The 16,888-nt window shown below is 38.5% G+C and overlaps 1 long non-coding RNA gene across 1 annotated transcript in view; it reads right to left on the reverse strand.

The window, feature by feature from the left end:
- Positions 1-16,017, reverse strand: part of LOC137231634 (uncharacterized) — a 208,166-nt gene extending 192,149 nt beyond the window's left edge. Inside the window, exon 1 of the long non-coding RNA XR_010946699.1 lies at positions 15,868-16,017. This is a non-coding gene — a long non-coding RNA (uncharacterized lncRNA). The remainder of the gene's footprint in view (positions 1-15,867) is intronic.
- Between the last annotated feature and the right edge of the window lie 871 nt (positions 16,018-16,888).

The raw sequence follows: 16,888 nt of genomic DNA on the forward strand, positions 1-16,888 counted from the left end.
ATAAAATTTCAGTTCTGCAGATGAATAAATTCTAGCAGTCTCCTGTACAATGTCATACCTATATATTTTAAAACTGTATTATACACTTACAAATCTGAGAGGTAGGTCTCATGTTAACTGTTCTTATCACAATCAAACATTTTTTAGAAAGATTTTTGTAACACAAGAAGAGCAGGTCAAGTAGGTCAAACTAATCTACTGATTACTAATTAATACTAATTACTAATGAGTAATCATACATGAAAATAAATAATAAGGCATCATTGACACTATAATATAAATTATTTTAAATTTATTCAAATAAAATTTACTGATCAGTTACTATGTGTTCTTTGTAAGACACTAGAAATATGAAGATGAAAAATTACAGTCATCGGTTTAAGAAGTTTAAGGCGATACACAAATCACAGTAGATCTTCAAGGGATGAAGTCATCAGTTATGCTTGGGTCAGAGTCAGGGAAAGATAACAGAGTTGTTGACAACTGAGTCTTAAAAGCGAAGAGTAGCTTACCAGATGAAAGAGGGATTGGAAAGTAAAGAGATTTCTAGACTAACTAAAAATACTTTTAAAGGGATGAAGACATGAGATGAGTACGGGTCTTCAAATGATTTAGTATGCTTGGAACAGGTGTAACTGAGACAGTAGGAAATGAGGGTGAGGGAAGCAATAGCCATGACTCCTAAGTGATGAAGCGATGGGAACATGCTAGATCTTAATTTATTACGGCGGGCCAAGGAATTTAATATTTATTCTGTGGTGATACAAAGGCACTGAAAGATTAAAACAGGGGTATATTATATTAAGGTTTTTTGTATCAGTAATAAAATTACAGCAGCAATATGAAGGGTAGATCGATGGCAAAAATGACCAGATCTAGGGGTACCCCTCAACTAACCTTTGCCATGGTCTAGACAAGAGATGATAGAGGCTTGCATGAAAGTAGCAGGAGTCCGGATGGAGGGAAAAAGTAAGAAATCAAAATTATTTAGTAGTATAATTTGAGAGGAATTAATAACCAATTATATATAGCTCATAAAAAAGAGAGAAAGATGAATAATGGCTGAATTAACTGCTTTAGGTTACTGTGTTGATGGCAGGACTCACTGAAAAAGAACATGAAATTTTAGAATGTAAACAGATTCCAGGGAAAATAATGAATTCAATTTTGGAAAATTCATAATCTGTGATTCATAATTTAGAAGTAAAGCAAGTCATCAGAGTTAGATTTATGAGTCATTAGCATTTATGTGGCAACAAAGTTACTGGAATAAATAAGATTGTCAAGTGATCATATAAAAAAAGCAATAGAGAATCAAGGACAAACATGGGTAGGCACTATCATTTTAAAGGACATATAAAAGGGGAAGAATAATGGAATCATGGCCAGAAAAACAGAGGTAGAGACAGAGAGAGGAGAATCATGAAAGAAACATGTTCAAAAATCCAGGAAAAGGTAAAAAAAAAAAAAATTCCAAGACTTAAGAAAACTAAATAAGAATTCAAAAGTGTCCATTGGTTTTAGCAATTAAGAGATCACAGATCATCGATTTAGCAGCATTGGTGAGGACAGAAACCAGATAAAATGATGGGAGACATATGAGATTTAAACTTGTGGAGAGAGCAAGCATAAAGGTAGGAGAATCTGGTCTGTGGAGGGGGAGAGGGAGGCTGATACTAGGAGGAGAAATACAATTTAGACAGTAAGAGTGACTTCATCATGTTCAGCATTTGAGAACTGAGCCAGAAGAAAGGTAATAAATTAAGATGGGGAGACAGAATATGAGAAAAAGTCCAGGAGAAGCTGGAGAGGAATGAAATAGAGTGTAGTTGGAAGGATCAGCCTTGAAGAGGGTGGGGGAGAGAATGAAGATGAAGTTACAGGGCTCTCTTGATGTGTAGAGGCAAGAAGGTGAGAGAGCTCTTGCCTAAAGGCCTCTGTCCTCTGCCAAGGTGTTTCCAGGTTGTCAGCTGAAGGGAGGTGAGGAGGGGACAAGGTCTGATCAGAATGGTTGAGGTTTAGAACCACCACTGAGAGGGCAAGCAGGGAAAATTAATGAAGGAAGCACTGGTGGCCTGACTGAGATTTGCTTTAATGAAAGTATAGTAATATTTGTTCATTCATGTATATATTAACATATTCAACAAATATTGATTGAGCATCTACTATGCCCAGGGATTGTCTGGGTGTTACGGAATTAGCAATGAATAAAAACAGAAATTTTCAATTGCATGGAATTGGAGGGGTAAATGAGAAACACAGTACATAAGTAAATGATATACTATTACATACTCTGTCATTATTCTCTGGCTTTTTCCTAATTGGGATCACAGTTTCTGTCTTTACAGGTTGATGTTAGCTCTAAGTGAGCTAACTTATTGTGAATGCACTTTTTAAAAGGTAAAGGGTTTCAGAAATGATGACCCAGATCCTGAAAACAAATGCTGTCATTGATGAGCGGACCATATAGATACAAGAAAAATAATAGAAGAGAAAAAAATGCATTTTCACCACAGGGTAAAACATGTACAGTATTAAATTATGAATGTGTTTTAATATCAATAGGGTGTTTCTTGTGTGCACACTAAGCTTTGTATGTGCCTGCAAGCGACATGACTATAGCTCAGCCACTGTGGTACAGGAGGACCAGGGTCTGGTCGGGGATACAGGCGCTTGAACAGATAATTCTAACACAATGTGACGTGTGTTTTGGGAGGGATCCAGAGAAAGTACTATGGGGCCACAGAGGGGTGACTTGTTCTCCCTGGTGTAGCCAGTGAAAGCCTTCTAGCTAACAATACGAAGGCTCCTGCTTGAATAATGAAAGGAGTTTCACAGAGAAGAAGCCAAGAGACAACAGGAACAATTCACATACTCTTTTTCCACAGTAATATTATGCAAAGATAGGACGTTAAAGTGCTCCGTGATAAAACTGACATTTCTTGCAACAGTCTTGGCCCAAAAGAAAATGCAGTTCAGTGGTGCATGTCAGTTTCAGCAACATGCCTCAGGCCCCGTGGGTGTTAGTTTCCTACTGGACTACATAAAAGGGAGGGGACCAAATAAAATAGTATGAACCCATCCATCAAGAGCACAGTTCTCTTAGGAGACAAAATTTTGATTGAATTTCCTCAGAAGACTATTCAGGTCTCCATGTTCATCAAAGGATTTCATTTAAGTTACCATTAAAGTAAAATTAAGTTGGTATTAACCTTGTCTATTCAAATGATGCCACTGCAAGGTAAACACACCATTCTGACGTGCACGAAAATGAAATGATAAATTGATTCACGTACCACTTGGAATGGATGGAGTCCTTCTAATGAGTGATTACCTGTGGTATAACTGTATTGATTGTGTTTGTACATGTCAAATGAGGCTGGCAAGGATGAACTTGAAGAAATCAATCTTGGAAACTGCTAGGATAGCAGCCTCCTACTTTCACAGGTACTAAATCATGAACTTAAAAAAAAAAATGAGCCAAAAACCTGCAAAAGTTTGTAATCTCTTCCCCAAACTATTTGACTTAGCAAAGGATCCCTTGTCAACTTTAAAAGACAAATATGCGCTCAAATAATGATTTACGGAGGACAAATAATTACAAGAGTTCATTTGAAGACTCACACTCTTCCAACTTGTGTCCCCTTGATGTTATGAGGGGGAGTTATTTATTTCTATTTCTATTTATTTTCTTATAATTACAAAAGTACATTTGGAGACCCACATTCTTCTGTCCACTCTTGTCCCAGTATAACGAGTTATTTCTACTACACGTGGGTATGCACATACATCCACACACAAACCACATCCACACACAAACATTCATGTGTGATAATGTGTGTTATTCAGTAATAGTCTGCTGGCAGAAAAAAGTGTCACCCCCCCACCTGCCCTCTTACAATGCTGGAATTCACATTAAGAGAGTCTGAGGGTCTGGGGAACTCCAATCCACATGAAATAAGTTTGCATGTATTCTGGAGGAAAATTTCTTAAGGACAGGTTTGGAGTGAGGACTGATATCAGAGCAGATACAACAACACAGGGCCTCGGTCCTGAATACACTCCACCACTACTGAAGCGTGCCATCCCCTTGGTTTCTGAAGAAAGGCTTATGAAACCTGGGGCTAGAATGCCCAGACAGGAACTTACTGACCCAAATCTCTTCCTTATGCTAGAGAATGATGTTTTCATGTTTCCTTAAAAAGGAAAGACATGCATAATGTCTAGATCATCTGACACAGCAGCCTGGCAGAACAATTCATTTTCAAGCTTGCCTGGTGATTCTTCTTCCCCAGGGTAGTGAAACAATGGGCCAGTTCAGGGACGAGAAGGACTTTACAGCAAAGAGAGAACATCACCTACTGGCATGTCACTTTCATTGCTTTTAACTCATTGCTTTCAGACATTTTAGAAAAACCCTTATCTTGGGAATCTCTGGTTAAAAAGAGTTCACTCCTTTTATCCTCCTTTACCAGTTATTAATATAACTGTAGCAGTAGTTATAGAAAAATGTAAAGAACAGGATGTATTTATATAATGAATTTGCCAGTGATTCCTGTTTGTCAACATCATGTCATCTGATGCAACATTAGCTTAAAAAGCCAAATCACAGAATAGTCACTCTTCTGTGAACCATCCTTTGAAAAAGCTGACACACAGAGACTTTGTTGGTGGCTACATGGACAATCCGCCTTTAGTGGGCAACGGATGTTAGGGACTGTAATACGAATACAGGAGGTTAGCATATTCATCTCCTTAGCTATATATCTCAATTCCTACCATGATTTTATAATCATCTCTTTCTCAACCTTTGGCGCTGAAACAGATGAAGGTGCGGCTCATCACAGGATCAGACATTTTTCTCAGGAGTGATACAGAGTCTGAGATACAGGGATTCTGATTCTATAACTTAACACAGGGCTTTTAGCCAAGGATATCTTAAAGGAAAATTACAGGAGATACACCTTCTCCTTACTCTCTCAAATATTATATGTATGAAATACAGGTGAAATGAAATCTGAGAGCTTCCCAAAGGGGAAAATTTAACAAAAAGACATTGCTGTATATGTGAGGACAGAGGGAGGATGAATCTTTCAACACAGTAGAGGATGTCTTGCAACAGTCACCCCTGACTAACTTAGAAAAAAGAAAGAAATAGATAGATGTATATTACTTGGTTTTACCAATTTACAGGCCTACTAATTAATCCTAAATTAATAAATAATATTGCAATGTAAAATAACTGTTTGAACGCTTAGAGGCTTAAAGATTTTTCTCTCTCTTCTTTTCCCTTTCACCTTAATGAATATTATAGATAGTTTAAAAGATGATAGCTTCCTCAATGAAGCAATGCTCATATGGGCTAGATATCAGGTACATTTTAAAAATCACTTTATCAATAAAATTCAGCCAAACAGCTGAACCAAAGTTTTCCATTTTCAATTTTTGGATGAACAAGGGTGTGAGACTCATTTTTGTTTTTTAGGTAGTAATGTATATAATTAAATTATTGTGACTATGGATTTTTAATTTGGTCCAGCATGTTGGTATACTTAAAATGGGGTTGGTTTATTTTTAAAAGTATAATAGAATGGTAGCTTTAAGAGAATAGTCTGTGTGTCTGAATCTGTACACATTTTGTAAGTGAAATTAGTACTGAAGCCTAACCTTCTCGAAGGCTGCTAGACAGAACTGATCTGTCTTGGAGGCATTGTTGATTCATCTCTAGGATAAACTCTTGGGCTGGGCAAAAAGAAACTAAAATAAAAACTGAGAACCCACACTGAGCACTAAGGTCAAAGAGCCTGAAGAAGTAGTCACTGTGGCATGAAATGGAGGTTTCACTTTCCTTTCCACTTGGATAAGGATAACAACACCAGCAATATATTCTCATTAAATAATGATATATTATAAAAGTAATTTCCAAATTGTAGAAAATTTGCAAAATGCATAGAAGCATTAAGCAAAAAATGAAAATCACCTGTAATCCATTGCCTGTCAGACAGGCAATGTGAACACTATGCATTCTATATCCGCTTCCAGTGTTTCTCTTTGCTTAATTTCCAGAAAACTAAAAACTATGGAGGGTTATATTCTGCTCATTCACTAAAAGTATTATGGAAGCATTTCCCATACCATTGAAAATTAGATAATTGAACGCTGAATCTCAAAAATAAGGCAAGAGGGAGGTGATTAAGGGCACTGCTTTATTAAGTAGTGAATTTTGTGTGTGTTTGTAGTGCATTTTGCGTGTGTTTGCGTGTCTGTGTGATGTTTAGGGAAAGTGTCATATTTAAAGCATGCATTGTGTGAATCTTGTATTTCATTTTTAGTAGAATCTCAGAATTAACTCAAAAATAGATTTAGGACCATAGAGGTCAGTCATCTGTAGTACAGGATAATCCTTTTGTAAACAGAGGTCCCATAATAATCCATTTCACTATTATAACATACTACATCTAAATTAGAAATATCGATAGTTACCAAACACTTTTTGGTATTGTTACATCTATAAAGTCCTTTCTGCACATGAGTACATGTAATTTTCCCCACCTGGCCATCCCCACCTCCTTGTTCTGTATTCTCCCATGTCACATTTTTACATATAGAAAATAGCTCTGGATTTTCCTTACATGCTGAAGCTCAAATTGCTTGTCCTAAAAACCAAAATGGACCATTAATATTAATTGCATAGCCACATCTTTTCCAATAATCAAATCTATTTCCATGAGTAACTGTAAAACTAACTTTACTGTTAAAAACTTGAATTCCACAACTCAGTGTCATTATAGTTGAATCGGCCATAGGTTCAACGGCTTCCATAGAAAACCCACTGTTTCTATCCTCTTATTTAGTTCTTCTCTAGATCACTTCCTCACTTTTTTCTGCCACCCTTAGTCCTCCTACCTTTTTCATACCTGCTGCCTTTCTCATTACCTTCATTTTTCATTTATTCCTTTTCTCTTTCCATTTTTTCTTTTTTTGCACCATTAGTCCGTTAGCGTAGTTGCACTTTCAAATTTATGGAGGTGCACTGAATGCTTACTCCATCTGCACAGCTGTGTCTTCTGCAACCTAGAGGCAGGCACTTATTTCACCAGAGTTACAGACATGACTCTGACATCATGAATGGCCATATCAGTGCACCAAAGTCTCTATTACAAACTCAACTTCTCTTATCTGGACAGAACAACAGATGAACCGAAAACTCTACCAACCTTGGAGAGCCCTCAAGGTGCTAATGTTTGACAGCAATAAAAGCTTTAAATGGTTTGGGGACCATCGGTCCCCACTTTGTAAAGTATTCATGAAGTGGAATTACGATGACCTGCTACCTTGATATGATTTCCAGTTGCCTCAAGCTCTCTGCACTCAGTTTGACCTCCTTTGCTACCTTTGACATTGATCTATTCCTGAGATTGTAGCTATAGGCTTTATGTGTGAACCTGAGATTAAAGATGGAAATAAAAGTCACCATAATGCCGCTGCCTATAAGTTTAGGGGCTGGTATTGCAGTCCTTTGTACTAATCAGGGTGGCCACTGCAGAGTCCATTTGGAAAACAAGATCTTCAGGGACTCAAGTTGTGATGAAACTACTGCAGAATATTGTGGGAGAAGAGGAAGAGACGGAATGGTTGTGACACTAAAGACTGCTCCTGAATTGTAGAAGGAAATCAGAGGGAGATGCTAAAAATGGCCACAAGCACTTTGTATTTGATATTGGCTTCTCTAATACATTCAGCTTGAAACGACCAGATCCATTTATTTTCCTCCTCCTATGGGACTTGCTAAGATGCCTGCCTGAGTTTCATTTCCATGACTCTTTCCAGTCTATTTGCTTTAGCTTTTTCCTTCTATACCCCAGACACAGTATGGTCTGGCATATTTTTATTTCTCTGTGCTTCATCATAATTTATTACATTCTCCTGTGCCCTCTGTGCTTTTTTTTTTTTACCATGATTAGCAGTTTGCAAAAGGTAGTAAATTTTTCTTGTTTTTTTTTTTTCTCTTGCTTTCTTCATCTTTCACCCTTTCTTCCTCTTCGCCTTTTTCTGAGACTATCCTTCAGCTTCTCAGAATAAAGGGAAAACTGCATAATTAAGAATGTGGTTAAAATACAATTATACCTTCCAGATTCTAAAAGGAGGAGAGGAAGGTAGCAGAGCAAGTCTGATAACATGGGAGCCCTACGTTTCAGGCAAAGTGGCTCCTTTCTGTAGCTAATTTCTACTTAGAAACAAAAGCTTTTTCAGAGAATGGGGAGAGACAGGTGACTGAATGATGCTCCAATTTGCATTTCTGTTCACATAATATTCTTGTTCAACTGACTAGAGAAAGGTTTTTTTTTCTTGTTACAAATGGAAGTACCTGTTTAAAAATAGCTGAATCAAATTTTATTCACAATTACTATTTTTCTCAAACTCGTCTCATAACCAAAGAAATAAATTCTAAAACTTATTAGGTTTCTTTTCTTTTCCCCAAATCTACACTAAATAACTTGAGGTAGTGTGGCATGGTAAGAAAGAACATTCTTTCCAATGTCAGAAGATGTAGGTTATAATCTAAACTCTGTCATGAACTGTATGATATTAAGTAAATCGTTTAAAATTCTAAGTCTCTATTTCTTTTCTTACAAAATTAGGAGTTTGTATTAGATAATCTGTACTATCCCTTCCAGTTAAAAAAAAAAAAGTCTTCTTTTACGTTTACAATTCAAAACTCTTATCTCAGGAGCCGAAAGTGGACCCCATCTGTCTTAGGAAAGCCACCCGACCCCCTCTGGGACAACAGTGCCTAGAGAAGCTTCATCACAGGGGCTTTTTGATGTTTTTGCTGACCTGAACGAATTGGAATAGAGAGAATGATTTTGCCACAGAAATCGTAAGGGGATTTCTGTAAATTATCCATAGCCCTTGTAAGCGCCATCATCTAAGAACCACACTGTCAAAGGCTTCTGTTTCTCAGACTCTTTGGGCTGCCATCTGCAGTGGCTGAGGGAAGTCTAGAACAATCACTGGTGGTTTGAAAATATTCTGGTTCTTTACTGCCAAATTCTGTTGCATCATTCCGTAAGGAGTTGCCACTGTGGCAGGGGACTGGAAAGGAGGATTATGTTAGTAATGATTTGAAAAAGAGGAAATTGTTTTTGAACATCCAGTTAAACTAGGAATCACTAGTTTCTTCCATGCCTCCTTGAAGGCATGAAAATAATTTTGTTATCTGTATCTCCTGATGGGTAAATTCGGCATCAGGCACACATACTGATGACTGGGAAATGCTGAACATTCTGGCATTAAAAAATATATATTTCAAAGTAATGGTGTCCTGAAAGTGTTTCTTTTTTTGTCTTAAAATATTCAATATACCATTCATTCTGTGGAAAAGAACTAATAAAGTCTGCTAAGCATTTGCTTATTATTTTGATTTAACTTTCTTCTTTCCTTTCTCTCTCCCTCCACCCTTTCCATTCTTTCTCTCTTTGTTCCTCCATTGTGAAAGGATTCAGGACAGATCTAAGTGAGATGGTCCAGGCTGAAACTTCCTCTCTTTGAGACATCCTACTGCCTCCTGCATGCCCCTCCCCCTTCCTCTTCCCCTCTTCCCCCCTCCAGTTTTTTCTTTGTTACTGAGTTCTGGCTTTGCCTCTTCCTGGAAACCTTCATTGACAACCTCACCTGCTAAGATGTCTTTCTGTGTGTTAACACAACATCCCAAGCTTACCTTTTCTGGTAGCACTAATCAGACTCACAACTAATATTATGGCTTCATTTGTAAAAACTGGGGACCTATATCCCTATACAAAAATGGCTTCTGGAATCTGCTTGATGACTTCTAACACTGATAACATTGCAGTAGAGAGACTTCAGCCTGGTCCACTCATTTTCCCCGGTTTTCTCCTCTATCAGGAACACCATTTTCCATGCTCCACAATGTATGTGTTAATGCACAGTCTTGCTAGTATCCAAAAATTTTTATAGCAAAACAGAAACTTCACATTTTCCTCCCAATTCCCTTACTCAATTCTCCTTTTCCTATCTGGCTCATAAGAGATAGTGAAGATGCTGCAGAGCTGTCTGCCCTTTCAACCTTTATGCAAGACACTGTTATGGTCACTAATTGTCCTGAAGATTAAACACAAATTTCTATGCATGGATTTCTGGGGGTATATTATTTAGGGTCATGCTACTGACTTCTGCTGTAAATAACTGCTCTTTCCTTTTTAGGTACATAAGCATTCAAGCTTCCCTCTCCCATGTCAAGATGTTTACATTCTTTTGTTTCTTCTCATACTTTAAACCTCAAGTCCTGAGAAACTTTCAGCAGTCTATTCAAGAAAGTAATTAGAAACACAGACACACACACATAAACCCCGAAGCCTCTCTGATGGACAGGTTTCTGATATACTGGAAAACTGCACTGAAGACTTACTGAAACCTGTGCAGAAGAAAATAAAATAACAACAGCCAAAAGGAAATCATCTCATTGGGTGGTTTAGGCATATACTTATCAAAAGGATGGAATAAAACAAGGTTTTTTAAAATTTTCTTTTATATTTATTTTTGCACTGTAACGTGACTCACATTTCCCTTTTGAATTCACTGATAATTGTGAAATATAGTCTCACATCAGATCCTGCCACAGTAAAACACACAGCTGGAAGAAAACATTTATACAAGCTACTAGAAGGATTCTGCTAATTCAAGTCATGTGGTATTGCATAATGAATTCATTTCTAAGTATTCTAATATTGTATAATAAAATGCACCTGTAATATAAATTAAAACATTTATAATAAGATATACATTGCAAGAATCCCTTGACATTTCAAGTAAACAAAAGATACATATTTGCCACTTTTTTAACAAATGGATGTTCAAACAATGTATTTTCACGCATATGCTAATTATTGTACTGTGAATAGACAAAAATTGGTTAAAAGATACTTTGCAGATGTTAAATCTGTGCAAATACATGATCGTCCAAAGAATTTTAAAAACTCAATGGCCAAAGGCAGAGATAGGAAAAATATCACCCTAATTACTTTAATAAATGAACTGAAGATATAAATGTCTTATGAAACACTAATACAAAATGTGTTTTTTATTACATTTCATGAGTCTAGTCTGATATTATTGGAATCTAATGTGGTAAACTGCCTTTAATTCACAAATGTGGGAGCACTTCTACATATTGAAACACTGTCAAGAAAGGTAAGTGGGTGAATGTATGTAGTACCAAAAGTGAGATAGTCTTGAAATTTACAAAGTAGTTGTAAAAATATGGAGTAGTGTTAAAAACAAACATCTATATCATCTATGGAAAGATATTACTGAGTATTTTTAATCTTTTCTTTTATATGTTGAAGTATTTTACGTTAACCCAGTTGTAGGATTAGGTGAAGGAAGTCTTTATGGAGACCTCATGATGCCAAATGTTATCACATAGGAGATCTATCTATCTAACTGTCATCTATCTATCTATATCTATCATCTACCATCTATCTAGTAATATTTTTATTCACCCATCTATACATCTATTATCTATCTATTCTCTCATACCTGTTCTTAATTGCAGGGGTTGTAATATATTTATTAAATTCATATTCACTGGCAACATGCTTGTCACACAGAAGGCCCTCAACAAATATGTGTTGAATTGAACTGGAAACATGCTTCCTGTGCTGGTTTAACTAAATTATAATCCCAGATGTTCTAACAGTCTCCATCTTGTACAAGACAGTAAAATGGAAATGTGGACTGGTATGAATTGACCTAATACTACTTGACCAGTTATTTTCCAAAGTCCTCATGGTTAAGTTAAACATCACCTGATATTAACTCAATTTACATGAGAACAAAGGGAACTTTCACCTCATGACTTTCATTTTGGCATGTGCAATTTCCACATCCTTTTTTTTCCACCCCATCATTTGTTTCTCCTACACTCAGGAAAATTTTGTTTCTCCTATTTTCAAAACAATGACAGTCACTGGTTTGGCTTGTTACAATTTTATATCTTCACTGTGTGCTAGTGTGCCTGAAATTCAACACAAAGTAAATAAATTCTATTAGCACAGGGTTATGTTTATCATCCTAGTCATACATGTAGGGAAGTGTTACAACTCACAGTGAATGTTGCTGGCATGAATACAAACACTACAGTAAAGAGATGTATTTAAAGTGACAGATGCTTTTACACCTTAAGCTTTATCAGGACATACTGGGGAAAGTCCCCTTTTAACTGCGTTCATTGTCCTGACTTGCACAATAATTATTTTCCCTATAGCTACCCCTGCAGGCCAATAAAGAAAAACTTTATATCAAGTAAAAATCACCAAGGGCCTCCTGGGATCTTCGAATACCACAATCCTTGGGTCCCATGGATCCAAGCTGTCTACAGCTGGATAGCACAGCAGTCAGAATGACAGAAAAACTGGAGAATAAATAGCTTTCTCCTCTTCCCCTTAACTAACAAACCCCACTCTTTTAACATAAGTTGTGGGTATTAGATAGTTTTTATACTTGCTAATAAAAGAAACTCCACTATGTCTGTTGAGATTGAAGTGTAGAAAATAACTTCATCTCCATAGTGAGTGAATGGCCAGGAATAGGCATCAGCAAACTATGGCTTTGGGCCAGATCCATCCCTCCACCTCCTTTTGTATGGCTCACAGACCAGGATTTTTTTCTTTTCATTTGTAAAAGGTTAGTCAAAAAAAAATATGCGACTTTAAAACTTTTAGATGTTTACATTTAATCTGGTTCTAATCTACGGTTTAGACTCTTGACTAGGGATTAGCACATTTTAGTTTTTTATGTAAAGGGCTAAATGTTGAATATTTTAGGTTTTATAAGCCAGGTACATTTGCATATTCTACTTTTTCTCTCACAACTCCTTAAAATGTAAAATTAACAAACAAAAATTTTTACAAGGAGGCTGTACTAAAATAGAAATTACATTTGTGGGCCACAGTTGGCCACCAGGCAGGCCCTGGCCCTAGTGGATGGTTGACCCATAAGATAGAATGAATCATCACATAGAGAAAAGTACTCCATCAACCAAGAATTCTTCCCACCAGGATCACCTGCCTTGGACCGTTGTGAGAAATAAACATCTACTATATTTGAGTCAGGATACATGTTTAAGTTACGTATTATAGTAGCTAGCTTACCCTAATACAGAAAGGACATCTAAGGCAACACTTCCCAAGGGGTGACAGTTAACATAGATTTGAAGGAAAGAAAGCCCTGCAGATATCTGGAGGAAGACTTGCAGGACATTTGGTCCTGTCCAAAATGTTCATAAGACATTTGACCCATGCCAAAAGGTCTTTGATATTTGATCTTGTCCAAAACTAGTTGGCATGGGCCAAATATGCTCATGGACATTTTGGATAGGACCAAACGTGTTTTGGCGTGAACCATGGATATTTGGGACAGGATCAAATGTCTGCTAACCAGAAGAGCATTCCAAGCAGATGCCCTGAGTCAGGAACACAACTTAAAGTTTGAGAAGCAGAAAGGAGGTAAGTGAGTTTGCACTCAAATGATCAAGAAGGAAAATATTAAGATTTGAGGTCAAAGAAGAAAGGGGCAACTATATTTTGTAGGTCCTCGTGTATCATTGTTTGGTTTTTACTCAGAGAAAAATGGGAAGCCACTGGAGACTTTCAAGTTGAGTAGTGACATTAAAAGACTCTCATTTTGGGCTTCCCTGGTGGCACAGTGGTTGAGAATCCGCCTGCCAATGCAGGGGACACAGGTTCAATCCCTGGTCCGGGAAGATCCCACATGCAGTGGAGCAACTAAGCCCATGTGCCACAACTACTGAGTCTGCGCTCTAGAGCCCACAAGCCACAACTACTGAGCCTGTGCATCACAACTACTGAGCCCACATGCCACACGTCACAACTACTGAAGTCTATGTGCTCTAGGGCCTGCGTGCCACTACTACTGAGCCCACGTGCTGCAACTACTGAAGCCCGCATGCCTAGAGCCCTTGCTCCACAACAAGAGAAGCCACCACAATGAGAAGTCCACTCACTGCAACGAAGAGTAGCCCCCACTCGCTGCAACTAGAGAAAGCCTGCACGCAGCAACTTAGACCCAATGCAGCCAAAAAATAAAAAATTTTAAAAATTAAAAAAATTTTTTTAAAAGGCTTTCATTTTAACAGCTTCACCCTGGCTGCTGTACTGAAAACACATAAAGGGGATCAATGGTGGAAATGGGAGACTAGTTAGGAGACTATTGCAATCATTCAAGTGAAAGATGATGGAGAGTTAGAGTAAAATTGCAGCAATGGATAAGGTAGAGCCCACAAGATTTGCCAGGATTGATGGGGTATATGAGAGAAAGAAAAGCTTGACATGACTTCATATATTTTGTACTGGGTGAAGTTGATATTTACTGAATTAAGGAAGACTAGAGAAGGAGTAGTTTTGAAAAATATTAGGGTCTGAGTTTTCTACATGTTAAGAGTGAGATGTCTATTAGACATCAAATGGAGATGTCACATTAGTAGCTGTACATATCTATAAAAATTTGGGGCTCAGAGGAGAGGTTCACGGGATCCCTCTCTAATCTATTCCTTTTCCTGAAGTACTCCTATGACAGTTTTTAATGCATAGGAATATAACGTTTTGTTCGCATATTTTCTTCTACTTCCAGTTTGTTTACTCATTGAAGAAAAGACTGATTTATTTTTAAACAATTTTGGGTCCTGTATAGCATGCAGCACAATCAATGAATGTTTTTCAAATGAATAACTGAGTGTATCTAGCTGAGTCTACAAACACCACAGTGGGTTCCTAAGTAAGTTTCCATACTTGTGAAATATAGTAATTGTCCACACTGCTTCTATTCTGAAACATAAAACACTTTATTTTTTAATGGGGAATATCTAAGATCTTTAGAAAATAGTGAAGAGCGTATGTCTAAAATAGTCATGAGCTCTCTAGGTAATTGTAATGCTAACTAGAGTTTAGGACTATTGCTACAGAATTGTGAGTACAATCATACATTTTTCTTTGTGAAAGTATTAATAAAGATTATATTCAATATCCTAAGTTTCATAGGTAAATACCACCAATTAAGCATTTTATTCCCACTCCCACCCTAGAGATCTATTTGTGAAGGTTATGTCTACTTAAATATAGAAAAATAGCCTGAGTTATGTTATTTTCAAAGAAAAATAATAATAACAAATTGAAAGGCAGAAATCGTCATCATTCATCATGCAATGTCACAAAAGTCTTAGTGAGCTTCCGGGAAGATGGCGGAAGACTAAGACGCGGAGATCACCTTCCTCCCCACAGATACACCAAAAATACATCTACACGTAGAACAACTCCTACATAACACCTACTGAACGCTGGCAGAAGACCTCACACTTCCCAAAAGGCAAGAAACCCCCCACGTACCTGGGTAGGGCAAAACAACAAAGAATAAACAGAGACAAAAAGAATACGGACGGGACCTGCACCAGTGGGAAGGGGCTGTGAAGGAGAAAAAGTTTCCACACACTAGGAAGCCCCTTCGTGGGCGGAGACTGCGGGTGGCGGAGGGGGGAAAGCTTCGAAGCCGCGGAGGAGAGCACAGCAACAGAGGTGCGGGGGGCACAGCGGAGAGATTCCTGCAAAGAGGATCAGGGCCGACCAGCACTCACCTGCCCGAGAGGCTTGTCTGCTCACCCGCCGGGGCGGGCGGGGCTGGGAGCTTAGGCTCGGGCTGCGGCCGAAGCGCAGGGAGAGGACTGGGGTTGGCGGCGTGAACACAGCCTGCAGGGGATTACTGCGCCACGGCTAGCCAGGAGGGAGTCCGGGGAAAAGTCTGGACCTGCCGAAGAGGCAAGAGACTTTTTCTTACCTCTTTGTTTCCTGGGGCTCGAGGAGAGGGGATTAAGAGCGCTGCTTAAAGGAGCTCCAGAGACGGGCGCGAGCCGCGGCTAAAAGCTCGGACCTCAGAGACAGGCATGAGACGCTAAGGCTGCTGCTGCCGCCACCAAGAAGCCTGCGTGCGAGCACAGGTCACTATCCACACCCCGTTTCCGGGGAACGGGAGAACGCATGGCGCGTCTCACGCTGGTGCAACGTCACGCCGGCCTCTGCTGCCGCAGGCCCGCCCCTCACTCCCCCGCCCCCGGCCTGAGTCAGCGAGGGCCAACGCAGCAGCTGCTCCTTTAACCCGGTCCCGTCTGAGCGAAGAACAGATGCCCTCCGGCGACCTACACGAAGAGGCGGGGCCAAATCCAAAGCTGAGCCCCAGGAGCTGTGAGAACAAAGAAGAGAAAGGGAAATCTCTCCCTGCAGCCTCAGAAGCAGCGGATTAAAGCTCCTCAATTAACTTGATATACCCTGCATCTGTGGAATACCTGAATAGACAACGAATCATCCCAAATTAAGCAGGTGGACTTGAGAGCAAGATTTATGATTTTTTCCCCTTTTCCTCTTTTTGTGAGTGTGTATGTGTATGCTTCTCTGAGATTTTGTCTGTATAGCTCTGCTTCCACCATTTGTTCTAGGGTTCTATCTGCCCTTTTTTTGTTGTTGTTTTTTTTAATTTATTTTTTCTCTTAATAATTATTTTTTAATAACTTTATTATACTTTCTTACTTTATTTTATTTTATCTTTTTTTTCCTGCCTTCCCTCCTTCCTTCCTCCCTCCCTCCTTTCTTTCTTTCCTTCTCTCTTTCTACTTCTACTAATTGTTTCTTTCTACTTTTTCTCCCTTTTATTCTGAGCCGTGTGGATGAAAGGCTCTTGGTGCTACAGCCAGGAGTCAGTGCTGTGCCCCTGAAGAGAGACAGCCAACTTCAGGACACTGGTCCACAAGAGACCTCCCAGCTTCACATAATATCAAATGGCGAAAATCTCCCAGAGATCTCCA

Source organism: Pseudorca crassidens, chromosome 10, assembly GCF_039906515.1.
Source record: "Pseudorca crassidens isolate mPseCra1 chromosome 10, mPseCra1.hap1, whole genome shotgun sequence".
Taxonomy (NCBI): domain Eukaryota; kingdom Metazoa; phylum Chordata; class Mammalia; order Artiodactyla; family Delphinidae; genus Pseudorca; species Pseudorca crassidens.